A 20280-nucleotide genomic window follows, 5' to 3' on the forward strand; every position below is an offset into this window, starting at 1 on the left:
CCGCCGATTTCTGAGCCTGAATATATTGCACAAGACTTCCCTAGCCTAAAATGATACATTTTAATATATTGGGTTTATGGTTCCCATCCCCTTGATCTGGTCATGTAAGTGTGATTTATTGTTATAATTGTATTATTTTACTTTGTTTAATAATGTGTATTATGTTGTTATGTAATGTTTGTGTTGCTTTTATGGCTGTAAACCGCCCTGAGTCCCATATGGGAGATAGGGCGGTATATAAATAAAGTTTTTTTTTTAATTATTATTATTATTATTATTATTATTATTATTATTATTATTATTATTATTATTATTATTAGGTGGAAGAACAGACAAGTTGGAAGAGGATGCAGCAGTTTGCTTTGACCTGAGCTTCCTGGGAAGGGTGAGATTCCCCCTTCCTCTTCTTTCCCCTCCTCTGTTGTAGCTCAGCCATCAGGTTCTGCCCTTCTGCAAGAGATGCAGGGTGAATAAGAGTCTGATTCAGATTTTGGGCCCCTCCAGGATTTGGATCAAAGCCCAATGGCTTTGCAGGTGCCCGAAGTTATGCTTACAGAAGATCAGTTAATTGGAGAACATTCTGATGTTCAGTCAAGGTTGTTGACCTTGTTGTTGTTGTTGCAGAGGAGGATGTGGCTTTTGATTGGAGGGAATCTTTTGCGAAGGACAGGAGTCAAAGGGAGGGGATGAGACGAAGTCTGCGCTTTTGATCACACTTTGACATCTCAGGTGCTCTAATGAATAGCTTTCTCATGTGAAGTTCTGCATGGCCGAACTCTCACTGCCCGGTAGCCTTGAGATTTCCTTAAAGGGGCCTCACTCCCTGTTCTCGTTGCGGGGTCAGCTTTGCCATCCTTGGAAGAGGACTCTATGTTCCAGTATCTTGTTCCTTGCCTTGTTCCTGTGTCTTGTTTCAGGATCTCCAAGCCGAGTTTGTGCCTTGTGACTCTCGAGTATACCTTGACTAGCTAACCCTGATTCCATGATTCCTTGGTTTTTGCTTTCCATGTGGATTACAGTTTGTGGATTTCCAACGTCTTGTTCCTGTTTCTGGCAACTTCTGGCTGATCCTGTTTGGACAACGTCTAAGGACTAACCCTGACTTCTTGGTGGAACTAACGAGTTCAATTTGTGGATTACAATCTTGAAAGACTTTATTGGACTTGCTTTTGGACAGTTAAGGACATTCTCTCCATTGACTTTAAATACTTTTGCTAGCATATGCATATATATATTCTCTAATAAACTGCTTTGCTTTTGATCCTGGCTCCAGTGTGGTTTTAAAGGTGCTCTTGCATCCTTGGGGTGTAACATCCTCTCTGCTGAGCTACTTGAGTGTAAATTGTTTTTGTTTTTTTGTTTTTTTGTTTTTACTTTGAGGACTTCATCAGATTACCCTGGGAAGTGTTCAGAAGAGGAGACTTCAGTCTAATTCCATTCCGTAATGTAAAGGAATTTTTTGCTACCTTGGGATCACAGTATTTAGTGCACTCAGTTATCTTGCATATTTTTCAATTAAGAGGTTTCCACACTGCAGACATTTAGCCCCAACCACCATTCCTCTCACTGCTTTTTGGTACTTCAACTCCCACAATTCCCAAAGGCAGGGAGGGAGAAAGAGAAAAGGGATGGGAGGGAAACCCATCTGGAATGGCAACAGCACTGGCCCTCCCAATACAGGACACAGACAAATCAAGGAAGAAAGACAAAAAGGTTCCTTAAAAAGCTATTTTATTTTTTTTGCAAAGTAGAAGCATTATGAGGTAGCTTACAACCAAACCTTCCTGCTTGGGGAGCAAAAGGAAATGCTGGAAAACTGCCCCAAAAAGTTTATTTTGACTCCCCACACACACAAATTGGGTGATTCTAACTCGAGAGCAATGAGGGCTACTTCATTCAAAATTCGGCAAAACATCCGGAGTTTTGAGAAAAATCAATTTCCTCACCTCTTCCTGATACGTTGGAAAAAAAATGCTACCCTCCATGTTTAAAAGACTCAAAAACTGTACTTTAACCAAAATGAATGCAGTGAACCCACAGAATACCAGATTTTAAGTGTAGAACTCAGTGGAATTTAAGTTATGTGATGAAGTGACGAGTTCAGTAGGCGGCAATAGATGAAAGCTGAGGACAAAGAGGGAAGTGGGAAGAGGAGGGAGATCTAGGTCATTTTCAAAAGAAGCTGAAAAAGTAGGTTGACAGAGATTTCTTAGGATAGCCCAACTGGGAGTGTTGAAAAGTATGTGTGTCTGTGGGCTATTTATTGCGAAGGGATTCGTGGCTTTTGGTGAGGACAGTCTGTAGAGCTTGTTTTCAGATCCAGTCAATTAGTGGCCACAGTGGTTACAGCTACACTATAAAATTAATGTAGTTTGACACCGGTTTAACTGCCATGACTCAGTGCTAAGGCACCGGCACTCTTTGGCAGAGAAGACTAAAGACTTTGTCAAATTACAGTTCCAATGATTCCATAGCATTGTGCCATTGAAGTTAACGTGGTGTCAAACTGCATTAATTCTACAGTGTAAATTTATCCTGCATTTCTACCCTCTTTAAATGTCCCATTCTGAGCTCAATTCATGGTTGGAAAATGACAACAAGGCACTATTTTCAGATGCTGGCCACCACTGGACATCAAAACACATCCAAAGAATATAAACTGCAGATTATAGAAATGGCCTGTTGCTTCCAGGAAATCATCCTCTTGAACATATGCATCCTATATACTCATGTAAATGTAAAAAGAAATAGTTGAAAAATAAGCCTCGGATCCTTAATTTCTGCATCCAAACAAGCCTTCGACTTATACACGAGGACAACTTATATATGAGTATATACGGTATGCATATATCTATGTGCACCCAAGAGATAATTAAAACTCTCCAATCCCACCCTTTATCATAGGATCTCAAGGTGTCACACAACACAAATAATTTAAGAAGTTTTTTGCTGATTTAGAGGCCAAGTCACAGCAGAGCAATGGATCCAGATCTTTGTCCTCATTGCTTAACACATGTCCTCCTTTCTTCTTAGGTCTTGGGTGAAGCTTATCTTCTCAACTTCACGTGAAGCATGTTGCAGAAGCAAGGAAAGGAAAAAAAAACTGAAGCTGTTTCCAATTACTGCAAAAGATAGAAGCAAATCAGAAGCAAATTAGCAATGCTGGGCATTGCTTTTCAGTTCCAAAGCAAGTGTCCACCTACACCAAATGTGGGCAGTGAGTGACGTCCTTGGAAGGAATGTTTGTGTGCTTGTGCATCATTCCTGAGCGTTTACGAGTTAGGAATGAGAAATGGTACAAAAGCTCATGTGCCATCTCCTCCAAGCCCTCATTCTGCCAGTTATGTGTAACTTTTATGCCAGTTGGGAGAGAGACAATTAAGCTTCTAACCTCACAGAGAGGCACAGGGAAATTTAGGTGATGTCTATAAAAGGAATCATATTATCATGAAATCAGGGAGTTGGAAGGGACCTCAAACGACACCCAGTTCTGACTCTGCCATGTAGGAAGGCACTGTGCAAGCCTTCATGACAGATGGTCATCCAGTCTTGGTTTAAAAACCTCCAGGGAAGAAGACTCCACTGGACTTCAAGGAGGTAAATCAAATGCCCTGCTCAGGTCTTGCAAACTACAAGGGTTGAATGAAAAGTAATGCCTCCACCTTCGTAACTCCTCAAAAGATGGCACTCCTGGTCTGCAGCAGGTATTGGCTTGTCCAGCAGACTCTCCTCTATAGTTCCATTTGGCAGGAAGCCTTAGCATTGAATGATTGTGTTGTTAAAGTGCAAAGTATAGAACCCTGGCGCAGACGGGGAAGCCTTAGCATTGAATGGTTGTGTTGTTAAAGTGCGAAGTATGGGACCCTGTGCAGATGGTTGGTCAATGGGACTTAAGCAACGTGCAATCACTGAATTCTTGACAGCAGAAGGTGTCACCCCAAAGGAGATTCATCAGAGAATGCAACCTGTTTATGGTGTTAGTGTTGATGTGAGCCCTGTGCGTTGTTGGGTGGGTAAGTTTAAGGATGTTGAGGTGGGAACATCTGACTTGCGTGACAAACAAGTTGGACGTCCTGTGACAGGAACCACCGGGTTTCACAAGCAAAAGGTTGACAGATTGATTCAGGACGATCGTCGTATCCCTCAGAGAGAAATTTCAAACGTAATCGGCATTTCACAAGAACATGTGGGTCACATTATTGCTTTGCTTGGCTATCGGAAGATCTGTGCACGATGGGTCCTGTGAGACGCCGGTTGCGGAAACAGTCTTCTTCCGTGACAGCGTCAGAAAACTTGTTCATCGTTGGCAGAAATGTATCCAATTGTCTGGTGATTATGTGGAAAAGTGAATAGTGGTAGTTCAAGAGCACATTCTAAGGATTATTTCTGCATTTGATTTATTAAAATATTCCCATCCAAACCCAAGTAACAAAGGTGGAAGCATTACTTTTCATTTAGCCCTTGTAAGTCCCCCATGACTTCCTGGAATGACTCCATACTCCATACGTTGTATTGCAGGTTCTACCTCTCCTCTTTACTTACAGTCTTGAGTCTGCAAGTGCCTCTATTTTTTCTATATCCAAATTGCTACAATACATGCTAAGTGGACTTGGGGACTGCAGAAACCCAAACACAATCTAGTGATAGTAGCTGAGAAGAACTAAAAAAGGATTGAGAATGCTTAGTGAGCTTGGAATTGTATTGACTGGTTTATTTCTTAAATATGCGATGGCATGCATTCAAAAGTGTTCTCCTCACTGAAGACCTCATCATAAAACCATGGTGAATGTTTTGGGAATGTTTGGCAAAGGAAAAAAGTAGGAAGAGGATCCATGTTTTTGCATATTATTCTACATCACAGCATTGATATAAAATGTCGTACTTTTTTGGGGGAAAATATGATGCATTTTGGGGTTAAAAAAGTGATGATTGCATGAATAAATATCTCCTACAACTCCCAAAGGGAAAAAATATGGCATTGAATGGGGCACCAAACTGCATTAATTCCAATGTAGATTTCATGCACCACGTTAATTGCCATGGCTCAATACTAGTGAATTTTGGATAGTTTGTGAGACACTAAAAAGCTATCTGCAGCCTGAAAAAGTGTATCTTATTTTAATTTTGGGTATTACATACCACCATAGAATTGATGTAACTTCTAACACCACTTTGAATGCCAGTTGTAGTTTAGCAGAGTCTTTAGGCTTTTCTGTGAAAGAGAGCTAGTTCCTCATCAAACCGCAACTCCTCTGATTCCTAACATCAAGACATGGCAATTAAGGTTGTGTCAAAGTGCTTTAATTTTGCAGTGCAGATGCACTGTAAGTGTCTGAAATTGCAGAGCGGTGCTTGTAGGCAACAAAGAAGGTGCCTGAAGCCCGCTAGTTTGTCTGCCAGGTGAGTCATTTGTTTTCAGGTTTTGTGTGGGAAGAGGAAAATTGTCAGTGGTTGAGAGGTCTCTTCATCTCTCACATGCCTTCTACCAAAGATGAACATTTTGCACATGTTGCATACAAAGAGGAGAGCCAACAATGAACAGGAAAGTGGAATACAGTTGGAAAAGTCAATGCTAAGTTGGTCTCTTGTCATCCATGTCCAACATCTCAGTGCAAATTGCAAAGAGAAATGAACCAGTTAGAATGCCAGTGTTCTTAGCATCATTTTCCAATCTTGCCTCGAAGAAGAGCTAATTTTCAAATGTGAACATTTTGGTAAATTGTGTTCAAACCCAAAGTGAACTGAAATTCTCAACCATGCTTAGGGCAAATCTGCCAATTCTGTTTTACTGATCAAACTTTTCCTATCTTTTCTTTTAAACATCTACCCCATCTTTCTTCCAACATGGGACCCAAGATGCCTTACAGTTGATTCAAAACCTATTGCATTAAAGCATTTTTAAAAGCACTATAGGGCTGGGCTGTAGCACAGCTGGTAAATCACCAGCAGTAATAAGATCTACCAGCTGAAAGGTGGCCAGTTCAAAGCCCGGTCGGGGTGAGCTCTCGACCATCAAGCCCAGCTCACTGTTTACCTAAGCAGTTCAAAAACAGTTTATAAGTTGTAAGTTGAGAAATTAGGTGACGGAAATTGTGGGGGAGGTATTTTACAACACCATAAATAACAAGACGAGAAATGCGGTGATCGAGAGGAAGGTGGAAGGAGGAAGTCCTGATGGCTCTTCATCATAGAGAATGAAGCAACAGCACCTCTCGTGATTGAATCTGAGTGCAACCTCAACCTCCAAGGCACCAAAAAAACTGGACTTCAAGACTACATACCTCCTTCTGTCTGTCTTCTTCTGTTCTGTCCTGTCTCCAAACAGCATTCAATGTTTGCCGCATATGTGTACTGTGATCTGCCTTGAGTCCCCTTGGGGAGATAGGGTGGAAGATAAATAAAGTATTATTATTATTATTATTATTATTATATAAAAAAATTCGTGTCAGGAGCAATCGGAGTTGCTTCTGGAGTGAGAGAATTGGCCGTCTGCAAGGACGTTGCCCAGGGAAACCTGGATGTTTTGATGTTTTACCATCCTTGTGGGAGGCTTCTCTCATGTCCCCGCATGGAGCTGGAGCTGATAGAGAGAGCTCATCCACACTCTCCCTGGATGGGATTCGAACCTGGCAGCTTTCAGGTCAGCAACCCAAACTTCAAATCACGAGGCTTTTATCCCCTAGGCCACTGGAGGCTCCATTATTATCATCATCATCTTAGAAGCATAATTATAAAAATGCTGCAACTGTCCCATAAAAAGATCATTTCTCAGAATTAAGCATCAAATACCAGTTTAAATGAAAACTCATGCAACGAAGGGATATCTAATCCAAAACATAGTGACATTACACAATGACATTTGCCATGTTATGAACAGGAAGGAAAAGCACAATTAATTTCTCATAATATATAAATGGATTCACCCAGTGAACTGGCCCATTTAGCAGCTATTTTAGGACTGAAAGAAAGCACAATTTCTACAACTGAGATGGAATTTGAAATTTCTATCCGATTTGTGGACAGAGATATTATGGGCACTATTACACTGAATTACTCTATGAGAGGTTTAACACAAGTTGCTTTCTTTTTTCTAAAATGTAGCAGTAGAACCAACAATGTGGGCAGACTTGCCAACTGTTTGCATCCTCAATGATGGCATAGACCTAGCATTGTTCTGGGTTATGAATATCTTTCAGTGGGTTATATCCTGATAGTGACTTCCACTTGCAGAGATAGTAATAGACCACACACTACCACAGCAGCTAAAAAGCCAATCCAATCCTAGGCTTGTATTGATAGTTTGTTTTGTGTATTTTAATATGTATTTTATAGAAATGCAGTTCTAATGTGGATTTTTAAAATAGAAATATGTATATTTGCTGAGTTTTTGCAATGTTCATGTTTTTTAAAAGTGTTGTAACCCACCTTGATCTGCAGGGAGAGGCGGCTAAGAAATAATAATAATAATAATAATAATAATAATAATAATATATTGCTGGCATTATAAACTGGACACAGGTGGAACTGGACAATTTGGACAGAAAAACAAGAAAACTCATGACCATTCATCATTCACTGCACCCTCGCAGTGATGTTGACCAGCTATATCTGCCTAGAAGATCAGGGGACAGAGGACTCTTACAAGTCAAACAAGCAGTCAAAGAAGAAGAACATGCCCTGGCAGAATATGTAAAGCAAAGTGAAGAACCTGCTTTGATTGAAGTCAAAAATCAGAAACTTCTCAAAGCACAGCAGACAAAAAAACAGTACAAGAAAGCCACACTACAAACTAGAGCTGACAGCTGGCACAACAAAACATTGCATGGAAAGTTCCTTGACAAAATTGAAGGAAAAGCTGACAAGGAGAAGACCTGGCTCTGGCTCACGAATGGGACCCTGAAGAAGGAGACAGAAGGCCTGATCCTTGCAGCCCAGGAGCAAGACATCAGAACAAAGGCAATTCAGACCAAGATCGAAAAATCAGCTGATGACCCAAAATGCAGACTGTGCAAGGAAACCGACAAAACCATTGATCATATCCTCAGCTGCTGTAAGAAAATCGCACAGACAGATTACAAACAGAGGCACAACTATGTGGCCCAAATGATTAATTGGAACTTATGCCTCAAGTACCACCTCCCAGCAGCAAAGAACTGGTGGGATCACAAACCTGCAAAAGTACTGGAGAATGAGCACGCAAATATACTGTGGGACTTCCGAATCCAGACTGACAAAGTTCTGGAACACAACACACCAGACCTCACGGTTGTGGAAAAGAAAAAGGTTTGGATCATTGATGTTGCCATCCCAGGTGACAGTCAAGACCTCAAGATTGAACTTCAAAGACTCTGGCAGAAACCAGTGCAGGTGGTCCCGGTGGTGATGGGCACATTGGGTGCGGTGCCAAAAGATCTCAGCTGGCATTTGGAAACAATAGACATTGACAAAATTACGATCTGCCAACTGCAAAAGGCCACCCTGCTGGGATCTGCACGCATCAAGCGAAAATACATCACACAGTCCTAGACACTTGGGAAGTGTTCGACTTGTGATTTTGTGATACGAAATCCAACATATCTATCTTGTTTGCTGTGTCATACAATAATATAAATATAATAATCTACACTGTGGTCTAAATTAATGCGTTGATTCTATAGTGCAGTTGCTGCCAAAGTCACAGAAAAGAATGGCAAAACACAGCTTCAGTAGAAATCTAATCCCTGCTTATTATTTGGAAAAACTGAAATTTGCCAAACCAAACAGTTTCAAAACTTGTTGGTGGTTGAGAACGTTGTGTTGCAGATCTGGAGATTTCTAACCTTTCAAACCAAAGACATCTCTGACGTATGATATGTTTTCACAGGTACCAACAAATTGTTAAATATTTGCCTTTTGGGACATCTCTCCAGCATCACAAACGTGTAAGTTATCTAGTTACTCAATGGCTGGCTCTTGAAAGTCATGACTCCTTCTGAGCCACTTAAAGCAATTAGAGATGATGGGAGCGAGAAAAAAAGCGTTTCACTCAGTTTGATGAAATAACAAGCCACACAGCCGCATATTTAAGAAATGGAAACGAGGAGCCTGTGTTACATAATTACACCAAAGATGACAAAATTGCTGCGTTTGGGAAAGCGACACAGAGAAAAATGAGCCCGCAGGTGATTTCCAAGTAGTTTGGGGTGATTTAACATCCCGCTGCAACATCTGCGACAACAAGCAAAGACAAGAAAAATATCTACAAAGTTTTTCATTTCGCTTTCCTAGATCATTTCAGAATATGTTGAGCTGGAGGGAAATGTTCACCTGTGAGATAAGTTACAACAGTAATGATTTCTTCTAGATTGAGGAGAAGATGAGGAAAGAGATTAACATTTATTTTCATCATAATGAATGTGACGGAAAGCTCTCACTAAGCAAATTGCTCATATGGAACTTCAAGAAGTTCTTCCTAAATTCCTGAATGAATCCCATTTCCTGCAATTTGAATTTATTGATTTATGTCCTGGGGTGCAACCACACTATGTAGAAGTAATACAGCTTGACTCAACTTTAACTGCCATGGCTCAATGCTATGGATTCCTGGGATTTGTAATTTTACAAGATCTTTAGCCTTTTCCAGCAAATAGGGTTGGCATCTCAGCAAACTACGATTCCATAGAATTGAGCCATGGCAGTTAAAGTGGTGTCAAACTGCATCCATTCTACAATGCAGTTGCACCCCAAGATTTTCTACAAAAGTAGTTTTCTCCAGTGTAGATAATCTGTGTTAATATTTATACATGGATTCATATTAGGATGAATACTTACACGTGCATTTGGTTACAAATTTAATTGCATATTTCTTTTTCCTATTCAGTTGCCCAATCAGGTGTGAATTTGGTTGTGCATTTAAATCAGTGGTTCTCAACCTGTGGGTCACCAGGTATTTTGGTCTACAACTCCCAGAAATCCCAGCCAGTTTACCAGCTGTTAGGATTTCTGGGAGTTGAAGGTCAAAACATCTGGGAACCCACAGGTTGAGAAACACTGATTTAGACACATATTCAGGTACACGTTCAATTTGTCATTTACTTTTTGCATTCAATTGTGTGTTGGGTTTTCCTTCTCTTGTACATTTGGTTCTGCATAAGGTTATGTCAAGGTCTTTAGTTTTCTTTGTCAAAGAGGGCTTGTGCTTCATGAAACTACAACTCTCAGGATTACATTGCACTGAGTCATGGCAATTAGAGTGGAGTTAAACTGCATTCATTCTACAGTGTAGTTGAAAAATTCTTTGCAGAACTCTACATGATGACCAAGAGATGTCCATATGGGGAAGAAGATCATTGCCACCCCAATGATTCTGGTCCCTAATAAAAGAAATTCTATCAGTCTCTCAATGTCCTCTTCATCTCAGTTGTACTACAAGTCATAGAGGGGAAAAGAATCACAAAGAAAGGATGAATTTTGTGGTACTTGCCAACTTCAGAGGAAAATTTGCCACTGATTTTCTTCCTCTTGTGCCAGATGACTGTCTGCTGTCAGTTTCCCCATAAAAGCATTTCACTCCCTGGAAGGCTGGGCAAGCAAATACAATGTGATGGCATTCCTCCAAAAGGTCCTAGGCCTTTGAAAGCATGGCAAGTGATGGATCTTGTGTCCAAGGCAGCATGCGCTCCCAACTCCTGTGCTTCTTTCTTTGAGATCAAAAGAATGTGAAAGGGGAAAACATGAGGAGGGACATATCAAAAATCAGATTGATTTGAGCGAGTTCTTGTTTTTCCACATTAATTCTATTTTCTCTTCTCCCTGTTTGGAGCACGAGTTCTAGCATATGTATTCTGCATTTTTTGCATGTAATTGGTTGTTTCAGCTATGCATATGTGAATGACAGGATCATAGAATCAGAGAGCTGGAAGAGACTCCAAGGGCCATTAAGTCCAACCCTCTTCTGCCAGGCATGAAGACACATCCAAAGCACCCCTTAGTGATGGCCATCAGCTTCTGCTTAAAAACCTCCAGAGGAGGAGACGTCACCAAGCTCTGAAGGAGCATATCCCACTGCTGAACAGCTCTTACCATCAGGAAGTTCTTTTTAATGTTAGTTGGATTCTATTTACCTGAGCTTTGAACCCATTGCTCCATGTCCTAGACTCTGGAACAGCAGACAAATTCTGCAAAAGTGGAATAACCTTAAATAAAATGCCCTCTTTTTAAAACCAAGACTATGCCTCTATATGAATCTATTCATACTCCATTGTAAGTGTAGGTTCTTTCCCATCTCAGGCTTTCATTGAATTGTTTACTAGGCTTGTGCATGAATTCAGAGGGGTCAGTTCCGTTTGGCCAATCTGTCTTGTTCAGCTTGGCCGGATGGCCATAACAGTAAGGGCTCAGCCATCACAGATTGTCATCCATGACGGAACCATGTGGCAGCCAATCCTCCTCGCTTATTTCACACATGCTGTCCGGAGAGGCTGCTTGGTGCTTATTCGGGGTCCCTGCCTGTTGGGACAATCAGAATAGAAGACTGCTGTGATTTGGTATATACAAGCCATGTCTAAGGAAATGGTTCCAGGAAGGATGCTTCCTTAACCCCGTTCTTCAAACCCAGACTCCCTTGAAAGGAAAAAAGGAAAGGATCTCAGGAACCAAAGGGGAGCCTTGTGAGGTCCCCATTCCCACCAATGGGCCGGATCTTCCTGGATATTTTGGCTGTAAACAAGAAGGAGCTATTTGCAATTCACCAATTTTCGGGAGGTGCACAAAAACGGATCCGTGGGTCTCCTGGAATTCGGCCAGCAGAAATGGATCGAAGTTTGGCCGAAAGGCACAAGCCTATTGTTTACCTCTGCAATCTGAAGTCTATTGGTGTGCCTCTACTGTAGCATCAATGTTGTTTGACACCACTTTAAATGTCAGTGCTCAATATGATGGAACCATGGTGGAGATATGTCTGTAGATTTAACTTTACTTAGATGGTTGATGTGCCGAGAATTATGATGTGCCAACCTTTACACTAGATATGAATACAGGGCAAAAGGGAAGGAACGTGCCAAAAAGGTGGCACATGAAGCAGACCCTTGTCGGGACCAGCTTCTGTCTGGAAATCTATGCCATCAATGTGAAAGACCATGCAGATCGGGAATAGGTCTCCAAAGTCATTTACAGATCCACCGCCAAGGCTCTACCTCTGGAAGAGAATCATACGAATGATCGCTCATGATACGGCAGTGTAAATCCAGCCAAAGTCTAGTGGCTACCAGGCAGTTAAATTGAGCTTTATATAGAATTCTTACAAAACCCTGTTTTGGCAGAAATCCAGAATCAGAAGTCTGACCCATAAAAATCTCAGCCATAATCCGCAAGCACTATTTCCAAACTGTGTGCGTCACTTTTGCTTTTTCCATCTCACGCTGGTCTCTTTTATCAGCTAAAAGATCAGGCTGTTTTAGGACAGAGCTCTGTACATGTTTGACGTAAGTTGGAACCTCCAAGAGTGTGCAACAGGGTTTATATTTAAGCAGAGGTCTTCTTCATCATACCACTACTTTAATTAGGACAAAAGTGGGGAAAGTGTCATCCATGGATTATTTAACGCCTCTAGATCCCATTTTAAGAGCCCTGAAGCCCTCTACCATTCCCCCAAAGTTCCTCAACTTCTCATTTCTTAAAACAGAGGTATGATATTTGTACCGGTGACGACACTATACAGAACAATTATCTCCTAAAGAGGGGAAACATGCAAAAACATTTATCTCCTCAAGCACAGTCGGATCCCACATCTGTTCTCCTCTATAGTCCTTTTCAAAGTAGCTATATATGAAAGGGGTAAGACTTTCCTTACTAAAACAATGGTTCACACAGGCATAAATGTAACACAATAGAACACAGGTTTAAAGTGCCAATAAATCTCTAAAAGACTCAATTGATCTAATTAAAACCTGTTACTGACTTTGGGACCATCCAAACCAAGACCTGTTTCAGTTTTACCGGAGGCATTCAAACAAAACCTCTGGTAAAAATGAATTAATTCAGAACAAAGTAGGGTTTCCTTGCTTTGTTCTGACTTAATTAAACATCTGGAAAGATCTGGATCTTAACTAAGATCTGGGTATTATCAGGTGTGGACTCAGAGTCATGTGATCCCCGGCCACACAGACATCTTGCTTTTTTTGTGCTCCAGAAGCCTGAAAAACTGATAGATACCCACCCCTCCTCCAAAACCCCCAAAGAACCCCTTAAAAGTAAAATAAAAATAAAAATACCCAGTTGCCATTATGGTCCTCCTTGCACCCTCCTGGCATGAGGAGGACCATAATTATGGCCATGTGCATTTTAAAAACTTTTAAGGGGTTCTTTTGGAGGGCTTCAGGGTGGCTTAATGCCGTCCCGATAGTAATCAGGATGGTATGTAGATTCTCCCCCGGAAAAGCCATGGTTTTTTGGGGGTGTGGGGACATAAATACTCACTAAAGTGTTTTTTTAAGGGATAAGGGACACCTGGCTTGAAAACAGTTCACGTGAAAGAGATCTAAAGCCCCTTTACACTGCCCTATATTCCAGGATCTGATTCCAGATTATCTTCTTATACCAGATTATCTAGCAGTGGAGACTGATATAATCCAGTTCAAGGCAATAACCTGAGATCAGATCCTTGAATATCATAGAATCATAGAATCATAGAATAGTAGAGTTGGAAGAGACCTCATGGGCCATCCAGTCCAACCCCCTGCCAAGAAGCAGGAAATCGCATTCAAAGAATATAAGGATGGTGTAGAAGGGACCTTAGTCAGAATAAAATGAAGAATGGGGAACATCTGGCTTGAAAACAGTCATTGTGAAGGAGATCTAGGAGTCTTAGTAGAGTACAAGCTGAATACTTGCCAATTGTGTGATGCAATAGCTAAAAAAACCCAATATGATTATGCATCAAGACAAGTCTAGTGTCTAGATGGAGGGAAGTCATAGTCCCATGCTATCCTGCTTTGGTCAGAACTCACCTGGAATAATGACCCTGTGTCCAGTTCTGGCCTAAGCAATTAATTACTTATTATTTATTTACAGCATTTATATTCCACCCTTCTCACCCCAAAGGGGACTCAGGACAGATCACAGAACATATACACAGCAAACACTCAATGCCATCAGACATACAGGACAGACAACAGATGGAGGTATTATGTCGGCATTTTTCCAACTTCGGCGTCCTGGAGGTTGTGCTCGATTCTGGCCACAGGGGGGTGCTGTCTGTCGCACCTCAGGTGAGTTTCACCTTGCTGAACACACCAGGCTGTCACAGGTTGAAGTCTTTTGTAGTTTATTATTAGTTTATTGGTGGTGTCGGCAGGTTTTTGAGTAATTACATTGGATTACCGCCGATTTCTGGGCCTGAATATATTGCACAAAATTTCCCTAGCCTAAAATGACACATTTTAATATATTGGGTTTATGGTTCCCGCCCCCTTGATCTGGTCATGTCAGTGTGATTTATTGTTATAATTGTATTATTTTACCTTGTTTAATAATAATAATAATAATAATAATAATAATAATAATAATAATAATAATAATAATAATGTTTATAATTGTAAACATTAATGTTTATAATTGTATTATTTTACCTTGTTTAATAATAATAATAATAATGTTTAATAATGTGTGTTATGTTGTTATGTAATGTTTGTGTTGCTTTTATGACTGTAAACCGCCCTGAGTCCCATCCGGGAGATAGGACGGTATATAAATAATAAAGTATTATTATTATTATTATTATTATTATTATTATTATTATTATTATTATTATTATTGGAAATAAATAGTTCTTAAAAAGCAAAAGTAAAGATCCAAAAGATTGTTGCAAAACCAAGGCTATAAAGAATACTCCAAGAAAACATTAGGCATAAAACAACGTTCCATGAATGCATGACAAAGTCCCATGAACTTGAATACACGAAGCTGCAAGGTAATCCATGAAAGCAAGAGCAGGCTCCTTGACTCAAAACGAGACATTGCTTTTGACAAAGGTTTCTCTCTCAGCACACCCTTTAATATTCTCTGCACAGCGTGGATGCATTTCTTTGGCCTCTGACCTCTTTCTTGTTTGCTATTCTAACACTCCTGCAAACCCGAAATTCCAAACGGCCAGCTCGATCCAGAGATTCTGTTTCATCAAGGCCAGACAGCTTGTTAGCAGCAGCCTCTGTCTGCATGCTATCTAACTGGGAGCTGTCCTCCCTTTGCACCTGGCTAGCTTCGGTATCATCTCCAGTATCAAGAACTCCATTCCCTGCTGTGGGAATGGCTCCCTGCTCCTCATCTCTCACAACAGGGACACTCTGAACCTGAATCCCATAATTCCCATCAGAATAATCTTGAACCTGAATCCCACCATCTTGAACATCTGAAACCTGAATCCCACAATCTCCTTCAGAGTCACTCTGAGACTCCAGCTGAGTCACAACACTGTCACTCTGACTGCTATGATGACGATGAGCCCTTGATCACAAACTTTCTTCCTGTTCTTTGATCGTCAGCATCTCTGTTATTTCTTATTATGGTGCCATAAGATACCTCCCTGCTTAAGCGGTGCCTTATTTCTCTACTCACCGCTCACAGCTGTTTTCGAACTGCTTAGGTGAACGATGAGCTGGGCTGAAGGTTGGGAGCTCACCCCGACCTGGGCTTCAAATTGCCAACCTTTCAGTCAGTAGAGATCTATTGCTGCTGGTGATTAGCCAGTTGTGTTAAAGCCCAGCCTGAAGGCTATGAACAAAATAGAATATGACCAGAGAAGAGTGACCAAAATAATCAAAGGTTTGGAAGTCAAGCCTTCTGAGAAGAAGATTAAGAGGGGACATAGTAGCCAAGCCATGTTGGATTATTTGAAAGCACTACATTGAGGAAGGACAGGATTGTTTTCAGCCCCACAGACTAGGACATGGCGCCATGGATTCAAATGGCAGGGGAAAATATTTCACCTAAACTGTAGGAAGAACTTCCTGATGCTGTTTGATGGTGGAACGTGCTGCCTGGAGTATGATGGAGTCTTCTTCTCTGGAGGTTTTTAAACTGAGATTGGATGGCCATCTGTCAAGAATACTGATTGCATCTTCCTATATGGAGTTGGAATATATTACCTTTAGAGTCTTTTCCAGCTCTATGATTGTCTGTAAGATACAAATCAATTGTCAACGGATAATAAATAGCTCAAGGTCTTGACAAATTGAGTCCAGAGAGACCAGCCACTGTTTCGACTGTCAGCTTTCATCAGTGGCCAACACAGTTCTTATTTCCTATTACTTTTTCCAAACAAAAGAGCAAGACTACTGTGGGTTGCCTTGTACTTCCTGTATTTCTTGATACCATTTTGAGAAGAACTGCAGAGAAGAACAAAGATATTTGGACTTCCTGGGAAAGGTGAATGTGATTCTTGGCGGATTCAGTTGCCCTCCCATGCCTTACGGTCATTTTATGGCCTTTCCACAACATTGTCATTCTATATGCTTACCTGGAAGTTAGTCCTAAGGATTCGTTGGGGTTTAAGATGGAAGAGCCACAAACACTATGGGACTCCATTGCATGAGGAAGGAAAACTGGAACTGAAGCTGGATTATCAACTTTGGTGATGTTCCCAATTGCACAACACCATGTGTACCCTGCTGTGGACCTGCTTCCTCCATCCTGTCAGGGGGTTAATTAGCTTCGAACCACCCTGATTTATTGGTGAGTCAGGCCTCTCACCAATCCATCCTCCATCAGACTGCTTAAGCATATGGCTAAGTAGCACCGACAGATGACACCACAGTCGTAATTCAGCTGTTCACAGCGGTTCCTAGGCTTTATTATATATACAAACTATATACAGTTACAAAGTCCATTGCTCATAGGGCCCATGCTTCCCTAGCAAGGCAAAGCATGTCCTCTCTCTTTGCCGATCGTCTGCAAAGCTCTTCTGCTGCCGGCAACTCCCACATTCCATAGCAGAATGACGAATGTCCTTTCTGCACTTCTGAGACCAGAAGGCTTGTCCTATTGGCTAGGCAGGCTATCACTCAATCTGGCCTGCCATTAACCCGTGTGCTGCTGGAAAGCACGCCAGAATACACAGTTGCAAAAGCCCAATAGCAAAAACACTTGAATCAACATTTCACCCTTACACCAAAATACACCAACACATCCCTCATTATTGATGGGCAAAAACCATCAATAATTGGCAAACCTGCAATGTTGCTGCCACCTTTCATGGTCTGATGGACCTATTCTGCTTCTGTACCAAAATAAATTGACGTCTGGGGTGGGATTGTCTTCCTCTTTTCCCTCTCCATCACTACTTCTAAACTATTTACTATTCATCTTATATTTTACATTTATGCTTACCTTTATTGTTTTTGTTTCTGCTGAAACTGTAAAAATTACTCTAAAATATGGAGCAGCCGAAGTGCAGTACAGTGGGGTTACAAAGATATGCGGAGGTATGATTGTGAGACCATGGATTGTTGAATTGACACAATAGCACAAATTAAGAGAAGTGTACTACAGTAGGTGCCCAATTTGATATATATCTGCTATCTATAATGGTGCAAATTCTGTGGAATAGTGGTTTCATGCAATAAAGTCCTTAGAAAAGGACTGTGCCATGCTGAACTTGAACTGAAATTGCCTGTGTGCACAGATGTCTGTCTGTCCACAAATTCGGGAAGGTGAGTTGAACGCTGTCCTCTTCCACGCTACCAACTGTCTTCCCAACTTGTTATACCAAAGTAGATGAACACCTCTATGGAAATTAATGGGCTGAGGCTCTTTTATGTCTCGTTTCTCCCCTTTGCCCTTACGTTAAACTGTTTTCCCTGCCATGAAATTGCTCCTGATCTGATCAGATTGCCTTTGCACCAGCAAAGAGGGATGAAAAAAAGAGAACAAGCCTCAGAAAATAAAGCATTTGTCATCACCGTTTGGCGATTGGAGGTGAGCATATACTTTCTTGCAGGGCAGACTCTGAAGGTAATTCACTTTGAGGAAGGCGTGATGAGGTCTAGAAGAAGAAGGAATGGGTGCAATGAAAGGAGAAAGCAGCTAAACAGGATGCATACACTTTCATAGCTTTTCACTTCCAAAAAGCAGTGGAGCTGGTGGCTTCTCTGTCTTTGCAGTACTTTAGGTTCCAATAAAAAAAAATCAGCCTGATTTCCATAATGGGTCATTCTAAGACCAGATTATAAGCAAGAATTGGGTCACAGCTCTTCCAGTCATGGAAAGCACTGACCTTATACAGTTGTTGTTGTTCTGACGGCATGTTGACTTTGACTTATGGTGACCCTAAGGTGGTGCAGTGGGTTAAACCCTTGTGCTGGCAGGACCGATGACTTGAAGGTTGGGCTGCTGACCTGAAGGTTGCCGGTTCTAATCCAACCCGGGGAAAGCGTGGATGAGCTCCCTCTATCAGCTCCTGCTCCATGCGGGGACATGAGAGAAGCCTCCCACAAGGATGGTAAAAACATCAAAAAACATCCGGACGTCCCTGGGCAATGTCCTTGCAGAGAGTCAATTCTCTCACACCAGAAGTGACTTGCAGTTTCTCAAGTCACTCCTGACACGGGGAAAAAAATGGTGACCCTATTAGAAAACCCCATGTAAACTTTGTGAAGTCCACTTAAAGGCAGACACACTCATCTGGTGCAGCAGAAAGCAAACTGACTCCATTGCCTACATTAGTGTTTCACAAACTCTAGATTTTTGTGCTTTAACTCTGATCATCCCTGATCATTAGCCAAGGCAGCTGATGCTTGTGAGAGTTGAAATCCAAAACTTTTGGAGAATTTGAGTTCAAGAATGAGTGGTCTACATACTTAAAGGCAGCTGTCATATCATCTCTTGAATTTTATCCAGGCAAAACATTACCGGTGGCGAGGTGTGTTAAAGCACTGAGCTGTTGAACTTGCAGACCGAAAGGCCGCAGGTTCAAACCTCGGGAGCGGTGTGAGCGCCCGCTGTTAGCTCCAGCTTCTGCCAACCTAGCAGTTCGAAAACATGCTAATGAGAGTAGATCAATAGGTACCGCTCCAGCAGGAAGGTAACAGCGTCCATGCAGTCATGCCGGCCACATGACCTTGGAGGTGTCTATGGACAATGGCGGCTCTTCAGCTTAGAAATGGAGATGAACAGCAACCCCCAGAGTCAGACATGACTGGACATAACGTCAGGGGAAACCTTTACTTTTTAAAACATTACCCAGTTCCCCAAGTGATTCCTCCTAGGTTGACCTTTCTTTTCTGGACATGGTCCAGCTTATCAATATCTCTCTGGACATACTTAAAGGCAGCTATCATATCACCTCTTGAATTTTCTCCAGGCTAAACATTACCCAGTTCCCCAAGTCATTCCTCCTAGGTTGACCTTTCTCTTCTGGATATGTTCTGGCTTGTCAATATCCCTCTGGAATCATGGTGATGACAATTGTTTTTGTGTGTTTATGAAGTTCAGACTAAAACACATTCCACTACATAGAAAGCAGCTTGCTCTGGGCAGAGTGTTTGCTTCTTGGGCAGTGTATGTGTGTGTGTGGGCATCTGTAATGCCAAATTAATGCAGTTTGACACCACTAACGGACATGATTGAATGCTATGGAATCCTAGGAGCTGCAGGTTGGTGAGGCACTAATCCTTTCTTGAAGAGAAGGCAAAGATCTTGCAAAATTGCAGCTCCCAGAATTCCATGTCATTGAGTTGTGACAGTTAAAGTGGTGTCAAACTGCATTCATTCCATAGTGTAGATGCACCCTTGCAGTAGCTCTAGGTAACCCAGAGATTGGGCACACAGTTCTACCTTGGCATTGCTGAGGCATTATTTCTTTCTCTCTCTCTTTTAACATCTTCCCAGCAAAATGGCTCCATCCCCAGGGTTTGCTTCTCGCGCCTGCCTTCCTCAACCTCTGTGTTTTATTCTTTGTTTGTGAGTCAGTCGTCTTGAGAGAAAGACCGGGTCCCTTGGAGAAAGAGGGAATTAACACACACACACATCTTGCAAAAAAGCGAGATGATAAAATAATCACCAGGGAACAAGATGACAGCCTCAGCAATTTGTTCCTGCCTACTGGTGTTATTATTTGTTATTACGAACAATTATGGGGCAGTGTCTCGGAGCTTTGGGGAAATGTTTGTCGAGTGATTGCTGGCAGTCTTGAAAAGAATTTTTTCCCCCATTTTGCTGAGTAACCCTCTTGTTTCTTCCTTTCCTTTCTTCTCTCCCTCCATTCTCCTTTTTGTTGCTGTTGCAAGTCAAAAAGCTTGAACAGCATGG

General features: G+C 41.5%; 1 long non-coding RNA gene across 1 annotated transcript; it reads right to left on the reverse strand.

Moving 5' to 3' along the window:
* Positions 1–1714: 1714 nt before the first annotated feature.
* Positions 1715–7293, reverse strand: LOC134298755 (uncharacterized). Its single transcript, XR_010005844.1, has 2 exons — positions 6282–7293; positions 1715–3122 (listed from the first exon to the last, which is right to left on the reverse strand). It is a non-coding gene; the product is annotated as an uncharacterized LOC134298755 (long non-coding RNA).
* Between the last annotated feature and the right edge of the window lie 12987 nt (positions 7294–20280).

The sequence above is a fragment of the Anolis carolinensis genome, chromosome 4 (genome assembly GCF_035594765.1).
Source record: "Anolis carolinensis isolate JA03-04 chromosome 4, rAnoCar3.1.pri, whole genome shotgun sequence".
Classification (NCBI taxonomy): domain Eukaryota; kingdom Metazoa; phylum Chordata; class Lepidosauria; order Squamata; family Dactyloidae; genus Anolis; species Anolis carolinensis.